Source organism: Thamnophis elegans, chromosome 6 (assembly GCF_009769535.1).
Source record: "Thamnophis elegans isolate rThaEle1 chromosome 6, rThaEle1.pri, whole genome shotgun sequence".
NCBI lineage: Eukaryota > Metazoa > Chordata > Lepidosauria > Squamata > Colubridae > Thamnophis > Thamnophis elegans.
In genome coordinates, this window is record NC_045546.1 from 46,215,259 (window position 1) to 46,242,528 (window position 27,270).

Below are 27,270 nucleotides of genomic sequence, written 5' to 3' on the forward strand. Positions count from 1 at the left end.
ATTATTTTACTGGAAATAAAGTTAAACTTCCTTCAATTTACTTACAGAATACTTTAGTTTCAGTTATCATGACATGTTACAGGGGTTGAGAATGGACCACCATATGAACTCTTTCAGACTAATCTTCAACATTCTAATATATACAAAAGCCTCTATCTAGGTCTTCTTTAAGGTGATAGAATAGCATAATGGTGGAAAGGAATAGGTCATGTGAGCAGATGGCTAAAATGTGAAAGGATTGAAGAGAAAAAGAATGTGTGAGTTGATGTATTTTGTCTGGAACAACAGTGAAGGAAAGCAGACAATGACTGTGACATATGATTTACTTTTTCAGATTAAAAGTATTATCTGAATCTGTTGCAAGTTTCATGGTATATTTACCACAGTATTGGTTCCATAAATTGAAGGCTTCAATATCAACTTTTTACATTTGTCAATGGCAGTTCATTGAGATTAGGGATCCTTCAAAGCATAAATAAAGACAATACAATTGTATAGAATGGAGAATAAATGCACACACAAAAAAGATGTTTTTGTCATATATTTATGCCCTCTGCTGGTTAGTTGACAACTAATTTATTTGCTCATTAATTCATTTTAGCCAATCTCATTTTCTGAATTTAGAAATGACATTTGCAGCATATATGTATTTGTACAGATTCAAAACAAATACAATAGCAACATTATTTTATCCAGAGAACAGAGAATCATAAAGACTCCTTCAACTGTAATTTGGTCACTTAATAGACATAGTTTTAGTTGTAAAAATATAGAATTTAACTAGTCTAACTTTGAGCACACAGAATTCTCAGTGGTGTACTCCCAAGTATGATTAAGTCCAATCCTCCATTTTTACAAGATTAGACAAGGTGTGCAAGGCAATATATTAAATTAAATTTATTTATTTATTAGATTTCTGTACTGTTTATGTCATCTAAAACATATGCATTTTTAAGCATAGAAAACATAAGGAGAAAAGCATTCAATTATGCTTTATAATACAAATTTGTCTGGGATAGTTTTCTTTTAAGCATTTTATTGAAAGAAAACAAAGCATAAATAAACAAGTGAATCACATGTAACATCCTGTCTCTTTCAAAAAACAAGCAAACATTGAAACCTTTCACCTTTCAGTCACTGACTGAACCTAGATTTTCAGGAAAGAAGTCCAAGTGAGAATGCAGAAAATGAATTCTCATGTCAGCCATTTCCTGGTAATTCAGGAAAGTAAAGTAAAAGTGAAGGCTAAACTGAACTGCATAAGTCACCTGTGAAGAAATCAGTTGCAAATCTGAACATTTTGATAAAATATGTGAAATTTATCACATTTTTATATTTTGTTGCTGTGGTTGTTCAGTCACTAACTCATGTCTGACTCTTTGTGGTTATATAGACCACAGCATGCCAGCCCCTCTTATCCTCCACTGTATACCCAGAATTCGCCCAAATTCATCTTCACTGCATTAATGACTATCTAACTATCTCATCCTCTGCCGTACCCTTCTCTTTTTGTATTCACTCTTTCTCAACATCAGAATCTTTTTCCAATGAGTCCTTTCTTCTCATTTGATGGCCAAAGTATTTGAACTTCAGCTTCAGTTTCTATCCTTCCAAAGAGCAGTCGGGGTTGATTTCCTTTAGAACATCTTTGTATACAACACCTAATTCCACATGTCATGTCATTTGTTAATGCATGGAAAAGAACACTGTATGAGAATTAGTCACTACAAATGTTTTGCTAAACTCAATTTTGAACTATAACTGCAGATATCAGTATATTTATTCCATGTATAGATGAATTTTAAAATAGTAATGCTGAAATTAACATCACACTATTCTCAATTTACAAAATCCATATGAAAAATATTATGCATAAATAATAGGCATTTTCTCTGTTGAAAAATGGTTGTAAGAAGTACACAGAAAATATGTTAAGAGAAATAAGTAGTAAAATTGTTATGCATTTTCATGACCATCCTCACCACTGGTCACAGGATGTAAAGATTCAGTTTTTGATTAAACTAGATTCAGGAAGAGGATATAATGCAATTTCTGATTTATCTCATTGCTGTAATAAGATGATTATTCATTTTTTCCCAGATTTTTCCCCCTCTATAGAAATGTAATCTGATGAAGCTTCCAAAATTGTAAGTACTGTAACGTTGTTTTCTTCAGGTATTTCAATTATGCCCTCCCTGTCCTTTATCTTTTCAGATGAGGCCAAATAGGGCAGGATTAATTATGTGACTAAATAGAATTGTAATTTCTGTAATAGTTGTGCTCATATACTTAACTTGAAAACAATTTCTCATCATATGCTAATGCATATGATATACTGTTTACATAATATAGATATATTGTACATGTACATATACATGAGCTATATAGATATATAGATGAGAAACTGTTTCAGATCTAACATTTTAACTTCAGTTCTTTTTTATGGCAATTTATTTCTCCTATTGTTACTAATAATCATGGATGCATGCTGTGCTCAGTTCAATGGAAATTGTTTTGTGTATGTGCAAAAAAAAGATGGGACGGCGATAGCGGTGACTGGGGCACCCCTTCGGGGGTGTGGCCATCCTGGGTCACTGCTAGGAACCCATCTCTGCTCCTGTTGTAGTAAAAATCCAAACAGGTCAAAGATTGTATTGTATGATTAAATGGATAAATACTTTGAATGCAATAATACAGATTCATTTATGGGTATTTCAGTAGAAGAAAAAACCTAAAGTCACTCCAGAAAAGAAAGATCGAAGATACTTTATCATTGGTATGTTAGTCCAGTTTTGATTGCTAAAATGGGCAATACATAAATAGAAATGTAAGCAGCAGATTAGATCATTATTTCCTGTTTGGTGACATTGACATGAAGTTCAGCAGTCTGGTAGAATGATATTAATATTAGAATGAAACAAATTATAAAATTGAATTCTTTTTCAACCTATGATATTTTTATTACATTTTACTGAAGTATGTATGCCTTCAAAGTATACTGAATTAAATTTACAAATTATAATTGTTGCCTGAATACTATATGCTTCTTACTAGAAAATTTATCTGATTCTCTTAACTTAAGAATGGCTAACCAAGTTGTGGGAGTATGCTTTGATGTTAAAATACTTTGTAACTTAAAAGTAAATCTGGCACAACTGTAACTAGAAACTATTGATAGACTATAATTTAGCACTCATCCAAAATATGCATTTAAATATGCATGGAATTTATTTTGATTTTACAAAAATTTAAAATGAGAATATTTATTTATGTATTAAAATATATTGACTGCCCAACTCCAGTGAACTCAGGGTAGTATACAAAACTAGATAAAACATTAAAAAACAGCTAAAACAAAATAAAATGGAATGAAAATACAGCAATATGAACTGAATGTATTACAATGTATATTTTTATTTGGTGAGTTACATTGTCTTCTGGGAGAAATTGCTTTATAGCAGCTACTGCATATGGTAGACATAAAAAACATCAGTAGTGGGATTCAATTTTTTTTGCTACTGGTTCTATAGGCGTGGCTTGGTGGGTGTGGCCTAGCTTGGTGGGCATGGCTTGGTGGGTGTGGCAGGGGAAGGATACTGTAAAATCTCCATTCCTTCTTCATTGCAGGGGAAGATTACTGCAAAATGCCCATTTTTTCCAGATCAGCTGGGACTCGGGAGGCAGAGAATAAATGGGAGCAGGGCCAGTCAGAGGTGGTATTTACCAGTTCTCCGAACTACTCAAAATTTCCTCTACTGGTTCTCCAGAACTGGTAAGAACCTGCTGAATACTACCTCTGAACAACATGCTTATTTCCATTTTGTGCATATTTATATGTGTTAAGTCTCCTAAATCACAATTTCTCAAATTCGTTATATGAGAAAGCAAAAAATACCACTGGGAATACTAAGATATGTGAACCAACTCGTGCTGAACCACATGCTATAATGAATGTAATAATGAAAAACAACATTATTATGAATAATATTCAGATATGCATTCATTTATAGGTTTCTTTGTTTAAGTGCTCATTCTGCAAATATTTATAGCACTAATAAAGAAAAAGGTGCATTTAAGTATGTTCAAAGTGCAATCAGTTGAGTTAAGGCTTTTCAGATTATGACATAAAGCTCTCATGTTTTTGGTTTTCATTGAAAAAAAATCTTAGAAATTATGTACTACTATAGTTATGCTTACATGCTAAGAGAGGGGCTGCCATGAGGTGCCAACCGATTCTCCAAAGTATCCAAAGGCAGAACAAAAGGCAATGGATGGAAACTAATCAAGGAGAGAATTGGTATAGGAATAAGAAGAAATTTTCTGACAGTTAGAACAATTAATCAACACATCAGCTTGCTTTCAGGTTGTGGAAGCTTTATCACTGAAGGTTTTAAAGAAGAGATTAGATAACCATTTGTCTTAAATGCTATAGGGTCTTCTGCTTGAGCCGAGGGTTGAATTGGAAGACCTCCAAGGTCCCTCTGTTATTCTGTTATTTTAAGAAGTGTATTGTAGTTTTAGGTGATTGATTTATATCAAAAAGGAGTCAAAAAGGACCTCAGGTTTTCTATGATATTTTTCTTCCACTCTTTTATGGGGAATATGTCCTTAAAAAATATGTAACATTCTTTATGTAGTTAGTTATTTAGTTTTCATGTAATTAGTAAATTCACATGCCACCCATCTCACTATCATGCAACTCTGGGTTGCATCATGTTATTTTTATCTTTTATCATGTTGTAAAATACATGATAAAAGATAATATATTTATAATAATATAAAATAATAAAATAATAAATATAGTAATAGATTGAGTGAGTGGCATGGTGGCTTAATGGTGAAGATGTTCGCCTCTCACTTTGAAGGTTGAGAGTTCAATACTAGATAGCAGCAGATGAAAAAAAAAGCAAAGAAAAAAAATCTGCTGTCAACTTTGCCTGGTATCAAGAAGGCTATTCAGCCAGTAAATGCCCATCTCTGTTCAGTTGCCCAACTATATCCTGAATTAAGGGATTAAAAGGTCATAAAAATTGAGGTTTTTTTTTTTAAATATTAGATTAATATCTGTTTTAAAGGACTCCAGCTTTTTTAAGTGGCCAAGAGTTTTCTTTGATTTATGGTAATCATATAGATAGTATGAAGAATAGAAATATCCCATTCCTTTTGGAATTAGATATCTTGCTGGCTGGGAATTTCTGGAACTTGTGGTTTTAATGTATCAAACATTTGAAAACAGTAATCTAATTGCCCTATTTTAGTTGGAGTTTGAGGTGATCTACTTACTTCAGGGAGATTGAATGAATAGTTTGTTGCTTTCTTATTTCAATTTTGTTTTTCTGACAAATGTGAGGAAAAATTTGAAAATATGCTCTTGGATGGTTCAGACTTAGAATTAGAATACAACCAAGTAAATGTTTAATTGGCAATCAATCTCATTGTGTTTTGGTTGGGCTTATTTCATGACAAACTTGATTGGAATTACATCCTCACTCTTTTCTCCATGAAGAACTAGTAGCTTCTTCCTTTTAAATCTACAGTTAGAGATGTTGAAAAATCCTGTCAAAACTATATTTTAAGTAAGCATTTAATTTGCAGTTCCAGGTGTGTTAATGATGCAACAAATATGTTTTTATAGAATATACATATATTCTATGCATATGTACACACACACACATGCACACACACTCACACACTCTCTCACACACACCAAAACCTAAATGCACAGATATAGTGTAGGCAGTATGTGGCTCAATAGTAGCAACCCCGGAGAGAGAACTAGATGTGCTACTAATGCACCACTTTAATTTGAGTCAGCATTGTGCAGCACCTGCCAAAAACTTGCTGCAGTTCTAAGTTGCATCAACAGAGGAATACTTTCAAGATCACATGAAGAAGAAGTATCATTTTATGCTGCACTGATGAGATCACTTTTGGAATACTGTGTCCAATTCTGATCACCATGATACAAAAAAAATGTTGAGAAATTAGAAAGAATGCAGAGTGACAAAGTGATAAGAGGTCTGGAGGTTTATCATATCATGAATGATTGATGGAACTAGGTTTATCTAGTCTAATGAAGAGAAGGACTGGGGTGATATGATAGCAGTCTGTCACAGAGATGGCATATTCTTCATAACTCTGAGGACAGGATAAGAAGTAATGGGTGTAATGGAAGATCATTGAAAATAAATCCAACCTAGAACTAAGGAGAAATTTCCTGAGAACAATTGTCAGTGGAATGACTTACCTCCTGAAGTTGTGGTGCTGCACCACTGGAGTTTTAAAGAAAAGACTGGACAACCATTTTTCCAGAATAGTAAAGTGTCCTGCTTGAGTAGGACTAGAAGCCATCCAAGGTCCCCTCCGGCCTTATTATTGTATGTTCTCTGTTCCATTGTATCTTTTATGTTTGTCTATGTTTTAGAAAATATGTTTTAGAAATTGTATGCAAAAGGCAAATTTTAAGAATGCTTCTTTTGCAATTTACAATTCACATGATAAAAAAGAGTTAATAGCACACTTTGAAACCTGAGTATGTGCCAAGCTGAATGATGTTCATATAGTGTCATACAACAAAAATATGTTAGGTTGTTAAACAATGAAATGCAGAAATGTGTTGCCTATGAGTTATATTTTTGGCATCCACTCCTCCCTTAACATTCTTAGAGAACTTTAAAAATAAAGTTTTTATTTATTTATTGAGGTCAGACCCTGAAACATCTTAGGGGATATGTATGCAATATTTTAATCACAAGGTACAAAGACCTACAGTGGAAATTTCAAGCTATAGGTCAATAGACTCAAATTAAGTATTTTGTTAATTTATGGAAAAAATATTGCTAGGTTTATTCCATGATTGCAGTATATGTTAATACTACTCCAAAAACAAGATGATGCACAAAAACGATTTTAATATATTAGCAAATGGATTACATTTATACGTTACCATTGTGATATCTCTTTTTTTCTTTCACATGAAACCTTCAACACATCTTGCATTTACCCCTCTTTAGCTTTAGTCTGTTGAATTGAAGTTTATTCTTGGACTGAGATAAAGATATATGATTCCCATGATACAATAATATCTTATTTAGAAAATAGGCCATGTTTTTTTTTAGTGCAACATTTCCCTGCTTCTTTTCTGACAACATATTAAGTTGAAATTCATTTTGAAATCATCTTTTCAGACCACATGGGTGTTGTTAAAGTGTGGGAACCATTGCTTCTGAACTATATTAATATCACAAGCTACATTGAAGTTCTTAAGTGCTGTATTTATTCCATAGTCAGTATGGCAGGGTGTTGGAATAAAAAACATGTATTCTGCCTACGTGGTGGATGCAATTACTTTTAAGATGAAATGTTTAAGGTAATACATAATGGAGAAACCATAACTGAAAATAGTTTTACAAACAAAATAAAACTGACCTAATAAATAATAAAATCAAATTCAAAACCTATTCCCAGCTGTTTCTTAACATAGTTTCATTCAGCAGTATTAGCTTTATCCTATAAACACTGATTAGCTTTAACAATGACCCCCAATAAAATGGTCATTGTAAAATAATAATAAAATCCATAGAAGCATTTGGACCCCATAGCTTACATTCACTTAGTTTCTCCTAAAATCATCTAATAACGTCCTAGCCTAATATTAGCAAATGTTTTTCTCCCTCCTTCCTCCATTTCCAAATTGTGTTTGATTTGATTTTCTTTTTAGCACACTTTGGGTTATGTAAGTTTTAATAAGCAGCTTTGGTGCTCCTCAAGGCACACCCCACACACTTATGCTGCGTGACCCTAGGTCACAAGTAATGGTTGCAAGCTAATTGATTGAGAAAGGTTTGTCTGACTGGGCCTCTTTTGAGTCCTCCCTTTACATTCCTAAATTCTATGAAGGAGCAGTGGCTGCTTAGCTTGGTTGGGAAGGGGGGAGGAGAAAGGAACAGAGGAAGCTCTCCAAGTTCTGATTATGCGCAGTTTCCTTTCTGAACTGAATCCTCTCTCCACCCACCACTAACTAAACTTTTAAACTAGGAGGAGGTGAACAGCTTAAACCTTTTCTCAGTGCAACGGAAAAGTGAATCCAGGGTGCGGTGAGTTGCCAAGAACCAGCTGCTGCTCTAGACAATTACAGGAGTTTTGTGGATATGCTACTCAGAGTTCAACAAAATGGACTATTGCTCAGTGCAGAAACTTGTTTTCAGGCTGACAGGCAAATAAGCCGTATCACATAAAGGGCCTCTATGTGGCATCTCTGAGCTGTAAGCTCCGGACAGCCTTGGGGGAAAAAAGTGCAGTGGAGCAAGACAAAAATTACCACAAACTTCAGACAACAATTGCTTTTTTTCTGATGGTGAGTCCAGATTCGAAATATGGGTATAAATATGCCCAGTTTTCTTTATGTGCATGTTCATTATTTATTTATTTTTGATTGGGATGAGAGAATAATCTTGATCAGAGAATTGAATCCAGACTCCCTTCTCTCTATCATGCTTGTCTACTGCCTTCCATGCACATTACTGGGAGGGTTAATGATTCCTGAATGAAAAACCACATAGTTATTTAAACTGATCCAAAGAAGGAGGTGGCATATCTGCAATTAACACTCCCAGGTGTGCGTCAACAGGGACAGTGAGAAAAGAAACAACCATCTATTGCAACAGTGTCCACAATAGCCTCTGTTTTGGAAATTCCTTTGCTTGCTCTTATGTGGTGCCTTATCTGAGAATGTATAAGACAGTCACTATGAAAAGAGCTTTGTGTTTGAATTCCTGGTGAGTCGAAGGGTCAGGGCCTGCAAGTTATCTGTCTGCCAGCAAGACTCATTTCTCTGTCCTTTATTTTTCAAGCGAAATAAGGAGGGGGTATCCTTCCTCCCAGCCACCCCCATTCTCATCAGTGCTTGCATTCAACTTCACCCTTTGTTACACAGGAGACTTGTATTATGAGCCGTCAGTTTTTCATTTTCTTTTGACCATATTTACTAACAACTCTTGGCTAATCACAATGTGTCAAGTTCCTTTGTTCTGAAACAGATAAAGTTGGGCAAAAATGAAATTATCCTGAGTTTCGATTCTACGATACATCCTTCGGAAGATCTTGCTGCATTTTATTTTATGTATGGAATCAAATGTATTCTAAAGATTTTTGACAGATGTGGGAAAGATGTTGCCCTAAATAGTTGCCAGGTAATCAATTAATAATTAATAATTCTAATTTGCATGACTGATTGGTTTGAAAATCTTACCAGTTTTATTTTTAAAACTACATAAAATGTTATGTGACAGGAAGTACAGAAATAACTGAAAAATCTCCTGAGTGCATAAAATTTAGAGTAACAAATCTGTGCATGTAAGCATTACATGTGTAATAATTTAACACCTTAAAAAAATAAAAAAACAAGCCCAAGTTAAACAATGTAACTGCATTTCCTTTGATTTAAATGTAAAGGCTTTTTACTCCTTAGCTGTGTACAAGAACAAAATATAGAAAAGTAATGAAGCTTTTAAATTTTGCAAAGAATATTAAATTTCAGAATATATCTCTACTCCAGATATGAATGAAAAATCAGTAACAGCCTGAGGTTACAGAACTCATATGTGCACATTTGCAATTGTTTATCATAGCTATTTTCTTCCTACTTGTTTCATTTTAAAAGTTTGTTACCTGTTATCTGACCAGATAGTTTGCAAAAATGGACTAATTACATTGCCTCTACAAAAAAGATTATTTCCCCCCAACTCATCTTAAAAACAGGGGAATTATCTTAGATTTGTTGAGAATATGAATATGTAGACAAAAAAGTTTTTCTCTGTTTGATCTTACAATAAGGGTTGTTTATGTTAAACTCAAGGATGCCACCTTTCAAGTAAATATGATTTGCTTGTAGAAGATCTATCTTATTGGAGGTATAAAAACATAACTGTTATATATATATTCAGATATAAATAGTGTTTACATCAACTTGTAAACCTTATATTTGCAGCAGAATTTTTTTAGAGGTTGAGATTTATACTCTGCAGTTAGACAAAGAAGGAAAGTATGAAAGGAGTCTTGAACTTTTACTTTGCATGGGTTATTTTCTTTGGACTGTTTTCAGAGTACATTTTGAATCAGAGACTGATAAGGAAATGTGGCTGAAAGAATGAAAGCAGCCATTTCAGGTACTTGTTCTGAACATCAGTATCTTCTCCTTTGCAGGAAAGCGGGAGAATACAGTTTTTGAATACTTTACCACACTTAAAAATCTCTTTAACTTGGCTGTTAGTTTTTTTTTTAAGACCACTGACATTTTTCAACATTCGATTGCAAGAACAAATTATAGAAGTTAAATTAGAATGTTGTAATAGAGAATTATTCTAGGTGCATAATTTCTGATCCATAAATCCATAAATCAAAGTATAATTTAGAAACAAACTTACCTAGTTATTGGTTTTACAATTCTCACAGTATTTGAACAAAAATGTTACTTGAATCCAGAATCTACATTAAGCTGAGCCTAACTGGATTTTCTTTCTAAACTGATAAAAATCTGCATGCACCAAGATACATAATCTGCATTGCGGAACAATGCTGTTTAATGCCATAAAACATCTGGATTGTCCCAAATGTATTATGTGATATTGTATCATTCAAAACTATTCCTTGCCTGATATTAAAGATGTAATTTGTATCTTATGTAGAACTTTTTGTATTATTAAATCGTTGTGTCCTTATAGTCGTCCCAAAGGTGCTTTTTCAAGGGGCAACTTGACTTTATGGTTTTTCTTTGAAGAAGTTTCACTTCTCATCCTAGAAGCTTCTTCAGTTATTTACTCAGAGCTGAAGAAGCTTCTTGGATGAGAAGTGAAACCTCTTCAAAGAAAAACCAGAAAGTCAAGTTGTCTCTTGAAACTGGACTTTCTGTTTTTTCTTCAAAGAGGTTTCGCTTTGGGACAACCATGACCTGGATGACTGAGAATCTCCATAGACATGTCCTTATGGTATTTCTGTAAAATACCATTTTATTGTTACATAATAACCCTGGTCAATTAAAACTGAATATGTCAAGTGTCTGTCAAAATATTGATGACCACATCTATAAATTAGTGCTACATTTATTATATTAGTTGACACACAATCAGTTAATATGTACTTTCAACTGATGGTATCATGAAGAAAATAATGTTGGAGTCTTCAGGCATATATCATTCTGAATTGTGACATTCCTATATGTAATGTACAGAACACTATGAGCCCACATTGTTCACATTATGCTGAACCTAATTCATTGACCTGTCAGTAAAATATTATGAACCTGGTATCGCTAGTCTCAGAAATGGAAAGCATTGAGGTGGAAATAATGGAATATCTTAGAGCTAAATTCCAAATGTGCTTAGATCTCAAAGTACCAAATCTTTATTGACATAGAAATAGTGCAGTTAACAAGCAAACATTTACAAACAGGCAAGGTTATACCTCAAAGTTTCCTGAAGTCAGCAATCTATATTCTCAAACTGGAATTCTTTGGTGGTCATATACATTGTACAAAATAACAAATTATTTAAAAAGAATCTTAAACATTATTAAATTAATCTGCCCTGTACATAATGGCCATTTAGACAGATATCAATCCTAATATCTAAAATGCCTTTCTTTCTGGAACTATCCAATGATGACAGAATAGAAGTTGGATGTCTGATTATTGCAATTCTGCATCTATTTGTCAAAAGAAAATTCTGCTCAGATAAAAATATCTGCAGCAGAAATCTTGAAAAGAAAAACCAACTATTTATTTTTCTGTATCATCCAGAATCCATTGGATCCATTGAAAAGAATAAAAAGAAATTAGACATTGCTATTCTTCAAAACTAATTCTGTAAATGATTATAGAGTTTATTATATGGCTCCCCTCTCACCAGAGTGTTAGATCTGTCTATACTTTGTTCTATACACTGGAGACATCTAATTGTAATCAGTGGAATTACTTACCTCCGGAAGTTGTGAGTTCTCCAACATTGGAGGTTGCCAGAACTTCTAGCACATGTATAACATTTTAGCATCTCTGTTCTTATATACAGACAGATATACAGACAGACAGGCAGGCAGGCAGACAGACAGACAGACAGACAGACATGATAATTAGATAGAAAAGTAGAGAATAGAATAAATAATTCTGTCAGACTTGAGGCACGGTGGATGACATTATTTACTGGATATATTTGGCATATTTTTATGTTGCTTACCTATATTTTCTATTTGTTTATTTCACTGTGTTTTTCTTCATCTTATTTGAATCAAATAAGCAAATATATTTTCCTGTGATGAATATATAAATGGGACATAAAGTTTAAGTTCATTGAAAGAAATCCAGAATATACCTTTGAGCATACTTATGACTTCTCATAAGTAAAACCATTTAGAAGATTAGCTAGCTTTACCATCAGTCTCATAACAGATGAGTTTGGAAGCTCTCAAAGTGTGTTGTTCTAGGAGTACTTTGGGGCTTCAAGGAGAAGCTTTAGAGAGGCACTTCACCCACAAGGAATGCCACAAGGAAGTTATCTTTCAGAACATTTTGTACAACTCTAATAATACTTTTAGGCATGTAATGTGCATAGGCACTTATGGAATCCATTTACTGGCACTGGAATAGATTAAAGTTAATATTATGTATAAGCTAAACAGTTATGTGGATTTTCATTTTTAAAAAGAAAATCTGGGGTTTTGTTTTGCTTTATTTTTTTTACAGTTTCGAAACTGTTACCAAATGCCTTTAAATACACCCGGTGCAAATTTATCTGCTTAGCATAAAATATGTATCAATTTTTCCATGTGAACTACAGCAATGGAATACCACCACCCATAGGCAAGATTGTGATTGTCTTTTGCATCTGTTTGGGGTCTACATTTGCAAAAACAGTTGTCCATAGAGGAAATCTTTGTGAAAAATTGAAAAAAACGGACAAATTAGGAGGCTGAAAGATGGTGAATTCACTATCAAAAATGCATATGCATCCAGTACTGTAGTTAAGAATAAGAATAAACAAAGTAAAACAAAACGTGTCCTTTAGCTATAGTCAAAATAAAAGAAAGGAGAAAAATATGGACAAAATAACTGAAAAAGAAGACAAATCAGTAGCTACTTTTTTGAGTCTTCAAAAATAAAAGGTGTGTGCCATCAAGAAATGTATTTATTTCATTTCTATTTCACCAAAAGATAAGGACTGAATCTTGAGACTAGCAGAAACAAAATTAGGGGATATTTTTTTACTTGAATTAATTCAAATTTCTAGTGATAGAAATTTAATAGGTTAATAGTGTACTGAAGAAGGGGCTAATGGTCTGCTAAATTTCATGCATTAATACTAAATCATGAAGCGATTGCTGTTTAATTGCATCTTGAAAACAAAGGCTAACTTTGTCTTGTTTCTTGATTAGGTAATTCCCTTAACTGATTTGGCAATTCTGTGGATATACCATGTTTTTATTTTAGTAAATCATTTGACAAGGCACACTGATAGTCTCAGTGGAAGCTAGCTAAGTGTGGGATGGGTGGCATGACAATTAAGTAAATACTTAGCTGGCTTGAAAATTGTAAGAATGGTTCTTATCAAACTGGAGAATCATATTGAGTGGAATGCCACAATGTTTAGCTCTGCATGCTATACAGGTAGTCCTCAACTTATAATCACAATTGAGCTCAAAATTTATGTTGCTAAGTGAAAAAATTGTTAAGTGAGTTTTATCCCGTTTTACGACTTTTCTCGCCACATTTGTTAACTAAATCATTGCAGTTCTTAAATTAGTAACATGATCGTTAAGTGAATCTTAACGATAAATGGTTTTCCTATTGACTTTGCTTGTCAGAAAATCATAAAAGGGGATCACATGACTCTGGGACACTGAAACTATCATAAATGTGAGTCAGTTGACAAACTGAAATTCAAACTTTTTTACTACCAGTTCTATGGACATGGCTTGGTGGGCATGGCAGGGGAAGGATACTGCAAAATCTCAATTCCCACCCCACTCTGGGGTCAGCCAGAGGTGGCACTTGCTGGTTCTCTGAACTACTCAAAATTTCCGCTACTGGTTCTCCAGAACCTGTCAGAACCTGCTGGATTTCACCCCAGATATGCATGTAAATCATGTGACCATGGCCATGCTGCAACGACCATAAGTGTGAAAAGTGGTTATAAGTCATTTTTTTCAGTGCCGTTGTAATTTCGAACAGCCACTAAACGAGCTGTGGTGGTGCAGTTAGAATGCAGTATTAGAGGCTAATTCAGTTCACTACTAGAGTTTAATCCTGACCAGCTCAGGGTTAACTCACCGTCCCATCCTTCTGAGGTCAGTGAAATGATGACAGTTGGGGTAAATATGCTGACTCTGTAAACCACTTAGAGAGTGCTGAAGCAGTATATAAGTCCAAGTAGTACTGCTCCTCTTAATAAAATTAATAGAATCCAAAGAGGATCTTACAATAAAACAGTCAAAGCAAAGGGAAGAGGAATTCTAAAACAAAACTCAATGTAAAAACCAGAATAGAATCTAAAACTTAAAAAACATAGTAAATATTTAATAATAGTATTTTATATATTTGTCAATTTTATATGTCCACCCATCGCCTACAAAATGACACTGGTAGCATATAATAAAACCACTAATTATTATATATTTTAAAAAAACCATTAAAATAGCAATAGGCTTATATACCACCTCTATTGCTTTATAGTGCTCTCTGGGCGGTTACAATGTAGAGTATTATTTACATATTGCCCCCAACAATCTGGGTCTGAATTGTACTGACCTGGGAAAGATGGAAGGCTGAGCCAACTTTGAGCTTCCCCCGGGTTGAACTCCAGGCTGTGGGCAGAGTTTGCCTGCAACAGTGCAGTTTAACTACTGCAGGATAACAACAATAAGAATAAATAAAAAAGACCATGAGAAATAAAATGTTACAAATACAACCAATTTGCTGGGTCCCTATAAGAAGGAAATCCCAAGCTTGCTGAGGAGTGGGAAACCCATGTTTTGAGGCTTTCTGAAAAGCCTGAGGTTTGGAAAGAATTTCACCTCAGGAGGAATGATGTTTTAGAGGATGGTTATATGGCAGAAAAGGTTCACTCTTAGATTCCTATCAGATGAAACTCTTTTCAGACAGGGTATGCAGCATGTCTCCTGTCGGACCTCATGGGATTGACTGATTTAATAGAGAAGAAGATTCTGGAGGATTACCATAGAGAAGGCATTTCAGAACTTTTACAACTATTACTGAGGAAAACTTGTTTCTTGTTGTGTGAAGATTAGATAATATATTATTAGATAATATATTATTATCTAATCTTCACATAACAGAAACCAGGGCCTCTGAAGTTGAACTTAGCAATGCACTCCTGTTTTATTCTAGTTATTGAGAGGAAGAGAGGCATGTACATACTCAATATTCAGTCAAGGTGAATGAATACAGTTAAGATACATTGTATCTGGGAAAAATCCTTTTAAATATCTAAGTTAATGGCTGCTTACAAAATTTTGGAAATCCGTCAAATGGCTTATGCCTTAAGAATGTGGAATGTTTCTCAGTTACACGTTGATCTTCTTTGTTCAGTAACAATGCAATACTGAAAATTTACTGAATTTACTACAATACTGAAATTTTATTTCTTTAGTTAATACTCATTCTCTTAAAAATATTTTGGGAAATGTTTTTCAGTTTAGAATTAATTAAATGAGCACTTAGGAGATGTAATTTATGATAGGAGAATGTTATTCTGTTTTGGCAGTTTTGTTGCTTTTAAAAGTGATTATAGTGAAAATATTTATACTAAGCCAATTTTTAAGATAAAACAAGTCATAAAAGTAATTTATGTGGGCATGCTTTTCTGTCATTAGAGTAGTGAACATATCAACCCATCTTTTTCTATCAAAGTGACCTGGAGTCCTTATCTACAAAGATAACCAGTTTTGTCATATGCCATTAAAACTAACTCTTAACATCCTGCTTCTAGATAGCTTAATGCAACAGAATACATCTATGCTGATGTATTTTATAATTGTCCCAACTAGCTAAGCTATATGAATGTGAAATTTAAAGAAGATGCATTATATAGCAGCTTGGGCATTTTTGGAAAAACTTATCAATCTATCTTATATATAAGCTATGACTTACAAACTGAATTATAGACAAAAACTGATCATTCAAGAGGAAATGGCAAAATATGTATAGAATACTTGTTTTACAGTAGTCTTTCAACTGTTTCAATCTGAAAATATTACACTAATAACTTCTTCAATATCCACAAGAGTTCCAACTCAATCAAGCTGCTTACTAAATCCAACTCAAAGTGTTGTGAAATGCTATGTACTTTGTTTTCTTTCCTACTTTTTCATCAACACTGAATGCAAATGATACTATAGTCCTAATAATATATTCCTTAATCTATTGTATACAGACAACAAGAATCCTAAAAAGTATGTTTAACTTAGAGACACTGCACCCAAATTTTCACAATGAGTTTTCAATACTCAGTTTAATTATTTCCCATGTTTAATTGTATTTAAAATAAAGCAATATTATGACATTTGATCCCAAATATTTTTCCATTTCCAAATAAAATGTAACATTCCACCTAAAGGACTATTTTGCAACTTAGAAATTCTTCTGGATTGATAGCTTCTGAGGAATAGCAAGTAAAAGACCTGACCTGCAGAACTTCTGCCCAATTTCGTCCGATATGCCAGTTGTGATCCTGGACAATGTCTTTGACACTTTCGTCATCTATGTTGAGTTTACATTTTATTTGAGGCTGCTTTTTAGGATTATTCAGAAGCTTCACTTGGTGAAGAATACAGCTTTCACCTGCTTTTGTATGAGGCACCTTTATAAGGTAATATTTACATAATGGTTGCTGCTTGATTGTCAGTTTGTTTCTGGAGTCAGTTGAAGGTATTGGTTATTATGAAATCCTATGTCTCTTGGATCTTTTTACTTATGGGACTATCTTCTTCAGGTACACTGTAGATCTCCTGCATTGGTTATAAATAAATATGCTGAAGATCTTCAACTCACAGGTGGACTGAACAAAGTAGAGTGAGTCTTCTGCTCTGTGACAGTCTTATAGCTTATCTCAAGCACTTAGGCAAGGCCCCAGGATCTGATGCGATCCCAGCGGAGATCTATAAAGATGGTGGTGCAGTGCTTGTTGACAAACTCACTCAGCTGTTCCAGTCTTTATGGAATCAAGAATCCATTCCTTAGGAACTGAAAGATGCATCCATCGTACATCTCTACAAGAGGAAAGGGAATTGACAAGTCTGCAATAATCATAGAGGGATGTCACTGTTTTCCATCGCAGGCAGATCCTTGCATGAGTGTTGCTGAACCACCTGACTGATCACCTGGAACAGGGTTTATTACTGAGACACAGTGCAGCTTCTGCAAAGAGTGTGGCACTGTGGACATGATCTTCGCAGCCCGACAGCTCCAAGAGAACTGTCAAGAGCGGAATCGTGAATTGTGCACCACCTTTGTGGATCTCACTAAGGCTTTTGACACTGTCAGACACAAAGGTCTATGGCTCATCATGTCGAAGTTTGGGTGCCATGATGGATTCATCCTGATGGTACGTCAGTTTCATGATGGTGTGGTGGCTCACGTCCTGGATTACTGAGAAGTTTCAGAGTCTTTTCTCTTACAAATGGCATCAAGCAAGACTGCATGTTGGCACTGACCTTGTTCAGCATAATGTTTTCAGCCATTCTTTCAGACGCCTTCCAGAACAATTTCTTGGGAGTTAGCTTGAGATACAGGACTGATGGGAAACTGTTCAACTGTGAAGACTCCAGGTTGTCACCAAAATAAAGGAGACCATGCTACATGACCTCCCCTTTGCTGACGACTGTGCCCTGAATGTTAGATAAGAGCAGAAAGTGCAAGCCACTGTGGACAAATTTGCAAAAGCATGCGACAACTTAAGCCTCCTCATCAACATAAAGAAGACCAAAGTGATGGATTAACCAGATCCAAAAACCCAATACCAAGAGCTCACCATCACAGTGAAGGGACAAAAGCTGCAAGCAGTGGTCTAATTTACATATCTTGGCAGCACTCTGTCCCGTGCAGTGACAATTTACATTGAGGACAACTGCAGAATCACCAAAGCAAGCTCTGTATTTGGCAGACTACTGACCAATGTGTGGGGCCACTCTGGAATAAGCCTTGCTACAATGCTCAAAGACTACTGAGCAGTAGTGCTAACTATCCTGATGTATGCCAGTGACACCTGGACTGTATACAGGAGACATGCTAGGCAATTGAAGCACTTCCACACAACCTGCCTCCATAGAATTCTCGGATCCAGTGGCAGGACAAGATGCCAGACACAAAAGTCCTCTCCAGAGCAGGCCTGCCAGTAGTTCACACCGATGCTAGTAGTTCACAGCTGCTGATGCAAGTCCAGACACGTTGCAAGGATGCAAGAATGCAAGGATGCCAGACCATCACATCCCTAAACAGCTCCTCTATGGTGAGCTGTCTCAAGGAAAGCAATTGCACGAGGTACAAAGGAAGTGGTATAAAGACTTCTTCAAGTCTCTTGTTATTGACACCACCTACTGGGAAACCCTGGCACAAGATCGAGCAATATGACACAGGTTGATCCACCAAGGCTGTCAGACATTTGAAGACAGAACAACAACCATAGCACAAGAGAAGTCAGCACTTTGCAAATCCAGAGCTGCAAATGCTGCAACAATGGTGCTCACACATGTCTGCTCGACATGTAGCAGAATATTTCGTGCCCATATAGACTTATCAACCACCTACAGATGGGTGGCAGAGGTGGGTTGCTCCCGGTTCAGCCCAGATCGGCCAAACCGGTAGTAGTGGCAGCAGGAAGCTCCGCCCACCCACCTTGACGCTTCTGCGTAGAAGTGGTGCGCGCACTTAGGAGTGTGCCCAAACCAGTAGCAACTCACGACTGATATGGGGGTTACAGTTTTATAAACAGCTGCTGTGCTGAAGCGCCAGCACCAAGAGAGATATGCAGTTCTTCCACTGCATAAAAACAATTATCTAAAGACATTTTTAACAAGTAAATTCAATAGGCCAAAATTTGAATGACGCTCTGCATATATGCAAAACTAAAAGAGATCTCCCCAATTCATTAAAGTACATTAGCTTTCAATTAGTTGACATATAATACCAATTGTGTTCCTTTGGTTCTAAACAGGCTTTTAGTACAAATCAAACGTTGAATATTATTATATAATGGCTAGCTTTCACTGTCTAAATCTTAATGTTTTAACAAGAGAATGTTGCTGAAACATGAGCCTTTTTTCAAATTATGCTTTGAAACAGTTCAGAACTGTTGTTGATAGGTTAATGTGCAGAATATGCCTCAGAAGCCCTACCTGGCTATCGATTGATTTCACTTAATGTTGAGTAGACAGGCATTGGTCATGGCAGCGGCACCCAAGTACCAATTTTTTTGAAAAACATTTTTTCCACCCACTGGGGGAGGGGATGGTTTTGGTTTTGCTTGTTCACCCACTGCTCATCTGCGACCCAGTTCCTAACAAGCCATAGACTGATTGTGGTCTGGGATTGGGGACCCCTGGCCTATGGTATAATCATATCAAAGCTACTATGTGCAAAAATTATTCTATAATTTTGATGTCTTTCTCCACTATCATACTTTAAATGTAATTAGCAGAACACATGTTCTTTAAGATAGTTGAATTTCAAAAATGTAGAGTGAAACATTTTGATTAATTGTATGAGTGTCTGCTACTTTGCTTGTCTGTGACCATAATAAAAAAATGATTGATTGGCTACTTTACTTTTTTATTTTACCATGAAAGTTGTGTAGTTAGAGGTGATTATATGTAGTTCTATAAGAAGTTATAGGTTTCTAGTCCTTCCTTGGAATTATAAATTTATAAATTATAAATTCTACTTGTTTTGGAACAAGTAGCCAACTAATTATTAGGCATGTCATGAAATATTTAAGGGACTCCTGTCTGCTTCAAGTTAGCTATCAATTTTGTTGAAGATATTGAAACCTCGTAAGAACAGCTTTGAATTGGTAACAATTTTATGGACTTGCTTTTTTTGTTCTGGAAATGAACTTGTTTAATTATCTGCCTTTCTGCTGCACTATTATTTGAATTGTCTGCTATGTTTATTATCTTGCTCTTTTTCTTCTTCTGTTGGTCACTTTAATTATCTTCGTTAGCTCAAGAATGAGAGTAAGATTTACAAGGAATGATCTCTGTTAGTTCTATTGTGATAAGACTTTGTGAATGAACCTGCAATCAAAATCATGCTGTGGTTTAAATGAACTCAAAAGCATGTACCTGGACTGGATTATATGCTGTATATCAGTTAACAATTAAACTGAGACTTTGTGATCCTATATTACATTTATTTTAGTAGGCAGTATATCCTGTCCTTCAAAGCCATTTTGTTAGCTCACCTGGTGTTTTTTTTTTTAATATTTCTTTGGTTCTCTCTCTCTCCTAGGAGACAAATACGCAAACTCTTTATTAACCTAATAAGTAAAATAAGGAATTAAAAGGTATCCTTAATGAACTTTTGTGAATATATATTATTGATGTCATTTATTATTAATATCCTGTATAGATTGTTAAAAAACCTGGTCTTTCCTGCTGAACACAAGCAGAGATATTGGTTGTGAATAAAAGTTTCCACTGCAAGTAAAAAGATTTTTCTATGTTCCTTCTGCCAAAACAAACAAACCAATGTGTTGTTTTTAAAGATCCTTTTAAAAGCAAATGGTCATGAATTGCAGGTTTTATTTCATTGCTGAAGAAATCAAAGAGAGAAGCTGCCCAGAATTAAGGAGAAATTTCATGACAGAACAATTAATCTGTGGAATGGCTTGCCTTCAAACCTTGTAGGGGCCCCATCATTTAAGGTTTTAAAGAAGAAATTGGACAACCTTTTGTCTGAAGTGGTATAGGGTGTCCTCTTTGAACAGCAGGTTGGACTAGAAGACCTCCAAGGTCCCTTCCAACTCTGTTATTGCTATATTCATTGTTCAGTATGCTTCAATAAATGTTGAATTGAGGGGATTCTGCAAGTAATGTACTTCTGAATAGGAAAATGAAGTTTTTTTTTTCTGGGATAAAAGCCGTATCAGATATTAATGGACGAATGAGACTAATGTGCAGAATTGTGAGCAGTTTGATGTGTACATATCCTGAAGTGAACTTTCCTGATCCTAAACAAATTGCAGATCAGAACTAAGTTAAACCTTGACATTTTGTATGCTTCATGTTCAAAAAAATGATCCAAATGCTTGCTTAAACAGAAAAACAGACTCACACTATAGACAATAAAGTAAATGGCCACTGAATCAGTGCCTATTGCTATCATTATTTGCCTGCTAAAAGTGGTATTATAAAATGCCTATGAGACTGATGTGATTTGTAAATACAGTATGTTGCCTTTATCAGAGATACTGCATGGAAAAAGGTGATCACATATCATATGTTATATGTAGGTCCATGGGTATAATGGATTGTGAGAATAACTTTGGGAGACAGGAGGAAAAGTGGCAACTTAGACAATGGCCACACAAAACATATCTCAAACCACAGAAGCAATGGAGGTATAGAAAGAATCTTAGAAGGGAGACTCCTGTATGTGCAATTGGGATATGGGGGGGGAATGCCATTGAGGGAGGGAGCCACCAACTATTTAAAAGGCAGAGAAAGAAAGTAAGAAAGGATCCTCCCTAATTTATCAGATGGTAAAAAGGAGATGATAAGAGATTTGTATTTTCAGACTTGCAAGATTAATGTAATGTTAATGTAGACTTACAATAAAGTAGAATTAGCTCATTGTGTTTTTCTGTCTGTGTTACATATGTTTGTGAGGGAAAGACGCAGGAGCCATGGAATCAGAGAGTAAGATGTTTATTGCGAGATGATAAGCGATTCAAAAACGTCCCTGCAACTGTCAGGGTATTTATACTCGAGCCCAAAGCAACTGTCAAATGACCAGCCAATCAGAGAGCTGGTAACAGGGAACATTTGCATATATAACAGTCTGGACTACCAGGGAAAGTTTACATCTCCCTAGAAAGTAAAAGTAAGGAAGGAGTCAAGTACTTTCAGACTAACAAGATTTATGTGTCTTTTGATTTCGTCCAGTCAAGAAACCAAAACCATGAGTATTAATACTATCTTTATTGTAAGGTTACAGTAAATATGCTCAGTAAATAAATATGCATTTAACATTTATACATAATGTATTAATTGCTATCTTTGTTGTTGCTTAAAAAACCCTTATGATTAAAATTGAATAGGTTGAATTTAAGAAATAATATATCTGAAGATAAAATGGACAAAATTAGACTGACTTCTAGCCTGGTGTATCTGATCTATTTTAAAGATGTTAGAAATTTTTAGTATTTGAGAAAGCAGCAATTTAATAAGAACTATGATGAATATACAAATAAAACTTTTAGATTAAACCAAGAATTCATGTAGGTTAGTATGGTCCAATAAAATACTTGCAGAATTACTTATTTATATTCGTACTCAAATTCTTCCCAATTCAAAATCCCTATTTGTTGGGCTCTTACCTTAATAATCTACTAAACTTGCAGTCACTTCTGTATCTCATAAAAATTGATATATAACATATTGTAAACAATTTCTCTATTAAATTATTCCAATCATTTCAGTGTTTGTAATACTGCATATTAAAATATGTTCTTGATAGGTTTATGTGCCTTCTGCAAGCTGATATTTGATTTCAGTTTGCTGTTCAATTTGAAGATTCAGTATTATTTAATTTGAATTTGACATAAAAATCAGAGAATTGAATCAGTTTGATGACTCGTTTTTAATAAAAACAGGTATATGCATGCATAAGAAAGCTAAGATCTTTGAATCAAATCAAAGGCATCTGATATAATTCACTTTATTGACTCAGCAATCCAAGTGTCAAATTACCTCGAATTGAAATTTGTAATAGCTTTTTGCATCGGATAATTTGAATTCTAAGTTTATTTATCTAAATTAACTTTTCACTTTTTGCAAGTTTGTTGAGTTTGTTATAGTACCCATTTTATTAGATATCAAAGCCACATAAGTGTGTGTATATATGTGTATTTGATTGGTGTAGTGCAGTGGTGGGTTTCATATCTCGTTCCAACCGGTCTGGCAACATCCTCATGGATGTGTGCAGCGTGCATATGTGTCTTAGCACCTCTGCGATGCTCCAGCTGCTCCACGGAGCGTCATGCAGGTTCTGTATGAGCCATACATGTGTGCAGCAGCGCAGAAGCTTTAAAACACAGGTAAGGAGCTCAGGCGGTCGGGCAGATCCTCCAGAGCACCGTACCTGGTATCTGGTGCTCCTGGTTGGCTCCGGTACGCCTGCACTGGGACATACTGCCTGCAACCCACCACTGGTGTAGTGACTGTAGATTTATCTGTTGCTTGTCTCTGCTCTGCATCATTGAGATTGGAATGGCCTACAATACAGGAAAATGAAATAAAATGTCATTTTAAAATAGAGAAGATGTAACTATTATGAATAAAAAGCTTAACAGCAGGCTTGAATAATAAATGAATTGCATTTTATTTCTATATTGTATGATCAGATTGAGTATGATTGGAATTATAAAGTCTGAACGGTAGCTAGGAAGGTAAAATTTGTCCCATGAGAAAGATAGCAGTATTTCATGTCCCATAGAAAAGTATTAAATACCTAATATATCCAATGGAAGAAATCACCTAATTTAAAAAACACATTCTTAAAATGTGATATCCTAACAAAAATCTCATAAAATTAGAAACTTTTAAATTGAGCTTGCAAATATATTAGAGATTTTCAACAAGTTTGTATTGCCTTCATTTTCTAGGGTTTCTGGGACTTCTACATGCCAAGCCGTAACTCCACAGAGAGTAAGTTGTTTTGGACTTGTCTGTTATTACTGAATTGTATTATTATTGAATACTGTTGAATTATTAGAGTACCATATGTTACTCAAGCAATATTTATAATCTATCAGTCTAATGTAATGACAGTTTCAATCTATTTTGCAGTCAGTTGCAAATAACTCCCTATAAAAAGGAGAAAATTCCAAAGCTGTTTAATAGCAATAGCATTTAGACATATAGACTTATATACTGTTCCATGGTGCTTTACAGCACTCTGGGTGGTTTACAATGTCACAATTATTTGCATATTGCCCCCAACAATCTGAATACTCATTTTACCGACCTTGGAAGAATGGAAGTCTGAGTCAACCTTGAATCCTGATAGGGTCAAACTCTAGGCTGTGGGCAAAGTTTGCCTGAAAGGCTTCACTTAATCACTCTTCTACCAGGTTGATCCATATTATATAGTTCATTCTCATCCAGATATTTTAGCAGTAATGGTATTTATTCCATTCTGTCATGTCAATAGCATTCAGATTATTTTGACATTCAGATTATTGTGACATTTAGTAGCATATGTGTCCCTCTATTCTAACCTCAACCAATACATGTTTCATTTATCTTGGGATGTGATTTCTTTCTAGTCTAACATATGACTTGATGCTGGTCTATATACATATATAGCTAATTTTATTTGTATTTTATTATTTGCAATAATATTTGCAGCATGTTATAATTGTATAACCTGCATAAATTGTATTTTATAAATCTTACAATTTGCATTTAATTATATTTTATTTCAATTTTATTTTATTTCAAACATAAAAATAATACAAAGTAGTAACCTGTTAAATCTAGTTAGTGTCCCATCTATTCCAGTTGTCTATGTCTCACATTGAGATGCTTTCATAAAAGTCACCCATGTGATTATGAGGATAGGTTTCCATTCCATTTTTACTCACAAACACCTATTATATAATGTAGAAAATTGCTTGTGATTCTGGACAGAGCTAACAGCCATCAACACTGACAGCCATTGATCCTTTATGAAGTTGATCAGTCTTCCTTTAAACAATTATTACCCCAGATATACCAATTCCAGTATAATCAAGTATCACATAAAGAAGAACATTTATCAGTCCTCGCATTTAGTTATAATACAATGTTAAAATTATTGCCAATAATTTTATATCATGTGTAATTTTCTATGCTGCCTTTGTATTTTCTTGCTTACCATATTCCAAGCTAAAAAGTCATTGAAGTCTTTCCGCATGGCAGCCAAATGAATTTTTTAGCATGATGTTATTTTTCTGTGTAGAATAGCATTTGGAATACTGGTGTCAGTGTTCCAAATACCATGCAGAATTAAATCAGAGTCGAAGGCAAAACTATGCTTAAAGTTCCAATTTAATAAGACAGGCATGTTGGCATCATTCTGTGGGATTCCAACTCTGGAAGTTACATCAGAATCCCACCCAGTTAAAAGTTCATGATCTTGTCCCCACACCCACAGTCCATCACATGGTCCAATCTTCTTCTTCCACGCTGGCGTCCATGCCCAGCTTCTTCCGGTCAGGTATGAAAGTGCGGAGACAAAGAATGACCTTGACTTCTAGCAAAGAATGAAAAACAATACATTCCACAATCCTACTCCTTCTATTCCCCCTTCCCATCGACTATACTTAAAGAAACAGCATAATGAAATAAAAGAAAGTGTGACAGGCCAAAATTCTAAAAGGAATATAAATGCAGGCCTGACAACTGGTTCTAAAATAAGTACATGATCTAGTAATATTCTATTCTTATGTTTTATTGAGAAATGTGTCACCATTGTATTTGAAGGGTCGTTTGTTCATTTGGCAGTAAGATGTGCTATAGACCAGTGATGGCGAATCTTTTCAGCACTGAGCCCTGGAAACTCAAAGACCAGTTGGCCGGCACGCACGTGCGCAGGTGGGATGCATACCGGCCACCTGCTCTTCTGGTTTCAGTGCATGCATGCACACCAGCCAGCTGGTCTTTCCACATGCCATCGCTCAGCTGGCGATGGCGTGTGTACCCACGAGAGGTCTCTGCATTCCACCTCTGGAACATGTGCCATAGGTTCGCCATCACAGCTATAGACAATATTTTCTATGTTTACCATTGGGAAATTAGATATTGCAAAACTATTCTTCAGAAAAAGATGTTGAGACCAGGACTTTTGAATATCCCAAAGAATTATATCATGTGTAGATTGATTTGACTTTAGCAAAAATTTACAGTCTGATTATTTGAAAAAAAAAAAGTATTTTGAATTTTTCAGTTGTTTTTATTTGATTTATTAGCTGTTTTTATTACTAAAATCATTTTATTGCTGTACTGCACCATACAATTTAGATAAGCTAGAAATATGTAACTCAATATTTGCTAGGCAGAAAAGGATACTTCAAGGGTATGAGCCTTTCCTTCTTCTAATTTTAGGGAACTGATATTTAAACATAAACTTCAAAGTGGATTAGTATCCCAATTTTGGAATCAATAGTAACTGTTTGGGACTATGAACTGGCTTTGGATGAACCTAAACTTAAAACTTAAAACAGCATATTCCAAATCAAGTCTGCTTGGATTTTGGTTTCATGCAGTTTTTTATACCATGGAGACAATCCTTTCTCTTAGTTAAGGTGAAAAGAAGATGTGATTCTCTGCAGCAAATAATTTTGCCATATTGTAGAGCTTCTTCCACTGATTCCAGGAGCTTACCTGAAGTGTTAGAGAAGATTTTGCACATTGGTGAAACTTGGTAACACTTCTTTTGGCTACTGGAGACTCTGAAAAGATTTTGAAGCCAATCAATGTGGCTGTTTTGTCTTGCAATTAGAATGAAGAATTGCATGTGCAGAAACAGTCTTTGAAAAGATGTTGCATTCATTTAAGTGAAGCATTCCTTTAAAGATTTGGGGGCACTAATGCTGCAAGTTTCAGACATTTAAGCATTGATTCAGAAGAAAAACAATGATGGCTTAAAATGGTCCAAAGCAACACAGTCTCTTCCCAAATTGCTTAAAATTAAAAGGTAGATTGCTTAAAACATTGAGACAAATGTGTGAACCATACTGGCACCATAAAGAATAACATATAGTAATGCATAATCTATTGCAGATAAATATATTTATTTTATTAAGTGCTACAAGAATCAATTTCTTAAGAAAAGGGAAGGTAACAACTTTCTGGATGTCTTTGGCATATAGTCATGCTGGTCATATGACCACAGAAAATGTCTTCAGATAATACTGGTTCCATCATGCAAGAAATGGAGATGAGCACTGAGCCCTAGAGTCAGATACAACTGGACAGAGAAACCTTTTTAATCTGAAAAGAAGAAAG

At 34.9% G+C, this 27,270-nt stretch overlaps 1 long non-coding RNA gene across 1 annotated transcript in view; it reads left to right on the forward strand.

Moving 5' to 3' along the window:
• Positions 1 to 7,999: 7,999 nt before the first annotated feature.
• Positions 8,000 to 27,270, forward strand: part of LOC116510559 — a 141,646-nt gene continuing 122,375 nt past the window's right edge. The window contains exons 1-2 of the long non-coding RNA XR_004255653.1: positions 8,000 to 8,356; positions 23,886 to 23,928. This is a non-coding gene — a long non-coding RNA (uncharacterized LOC116510559). The remainder of the gene's footprint in view (positions 8,357 to 23,885; positions 23,929 to 27,270) is intronic.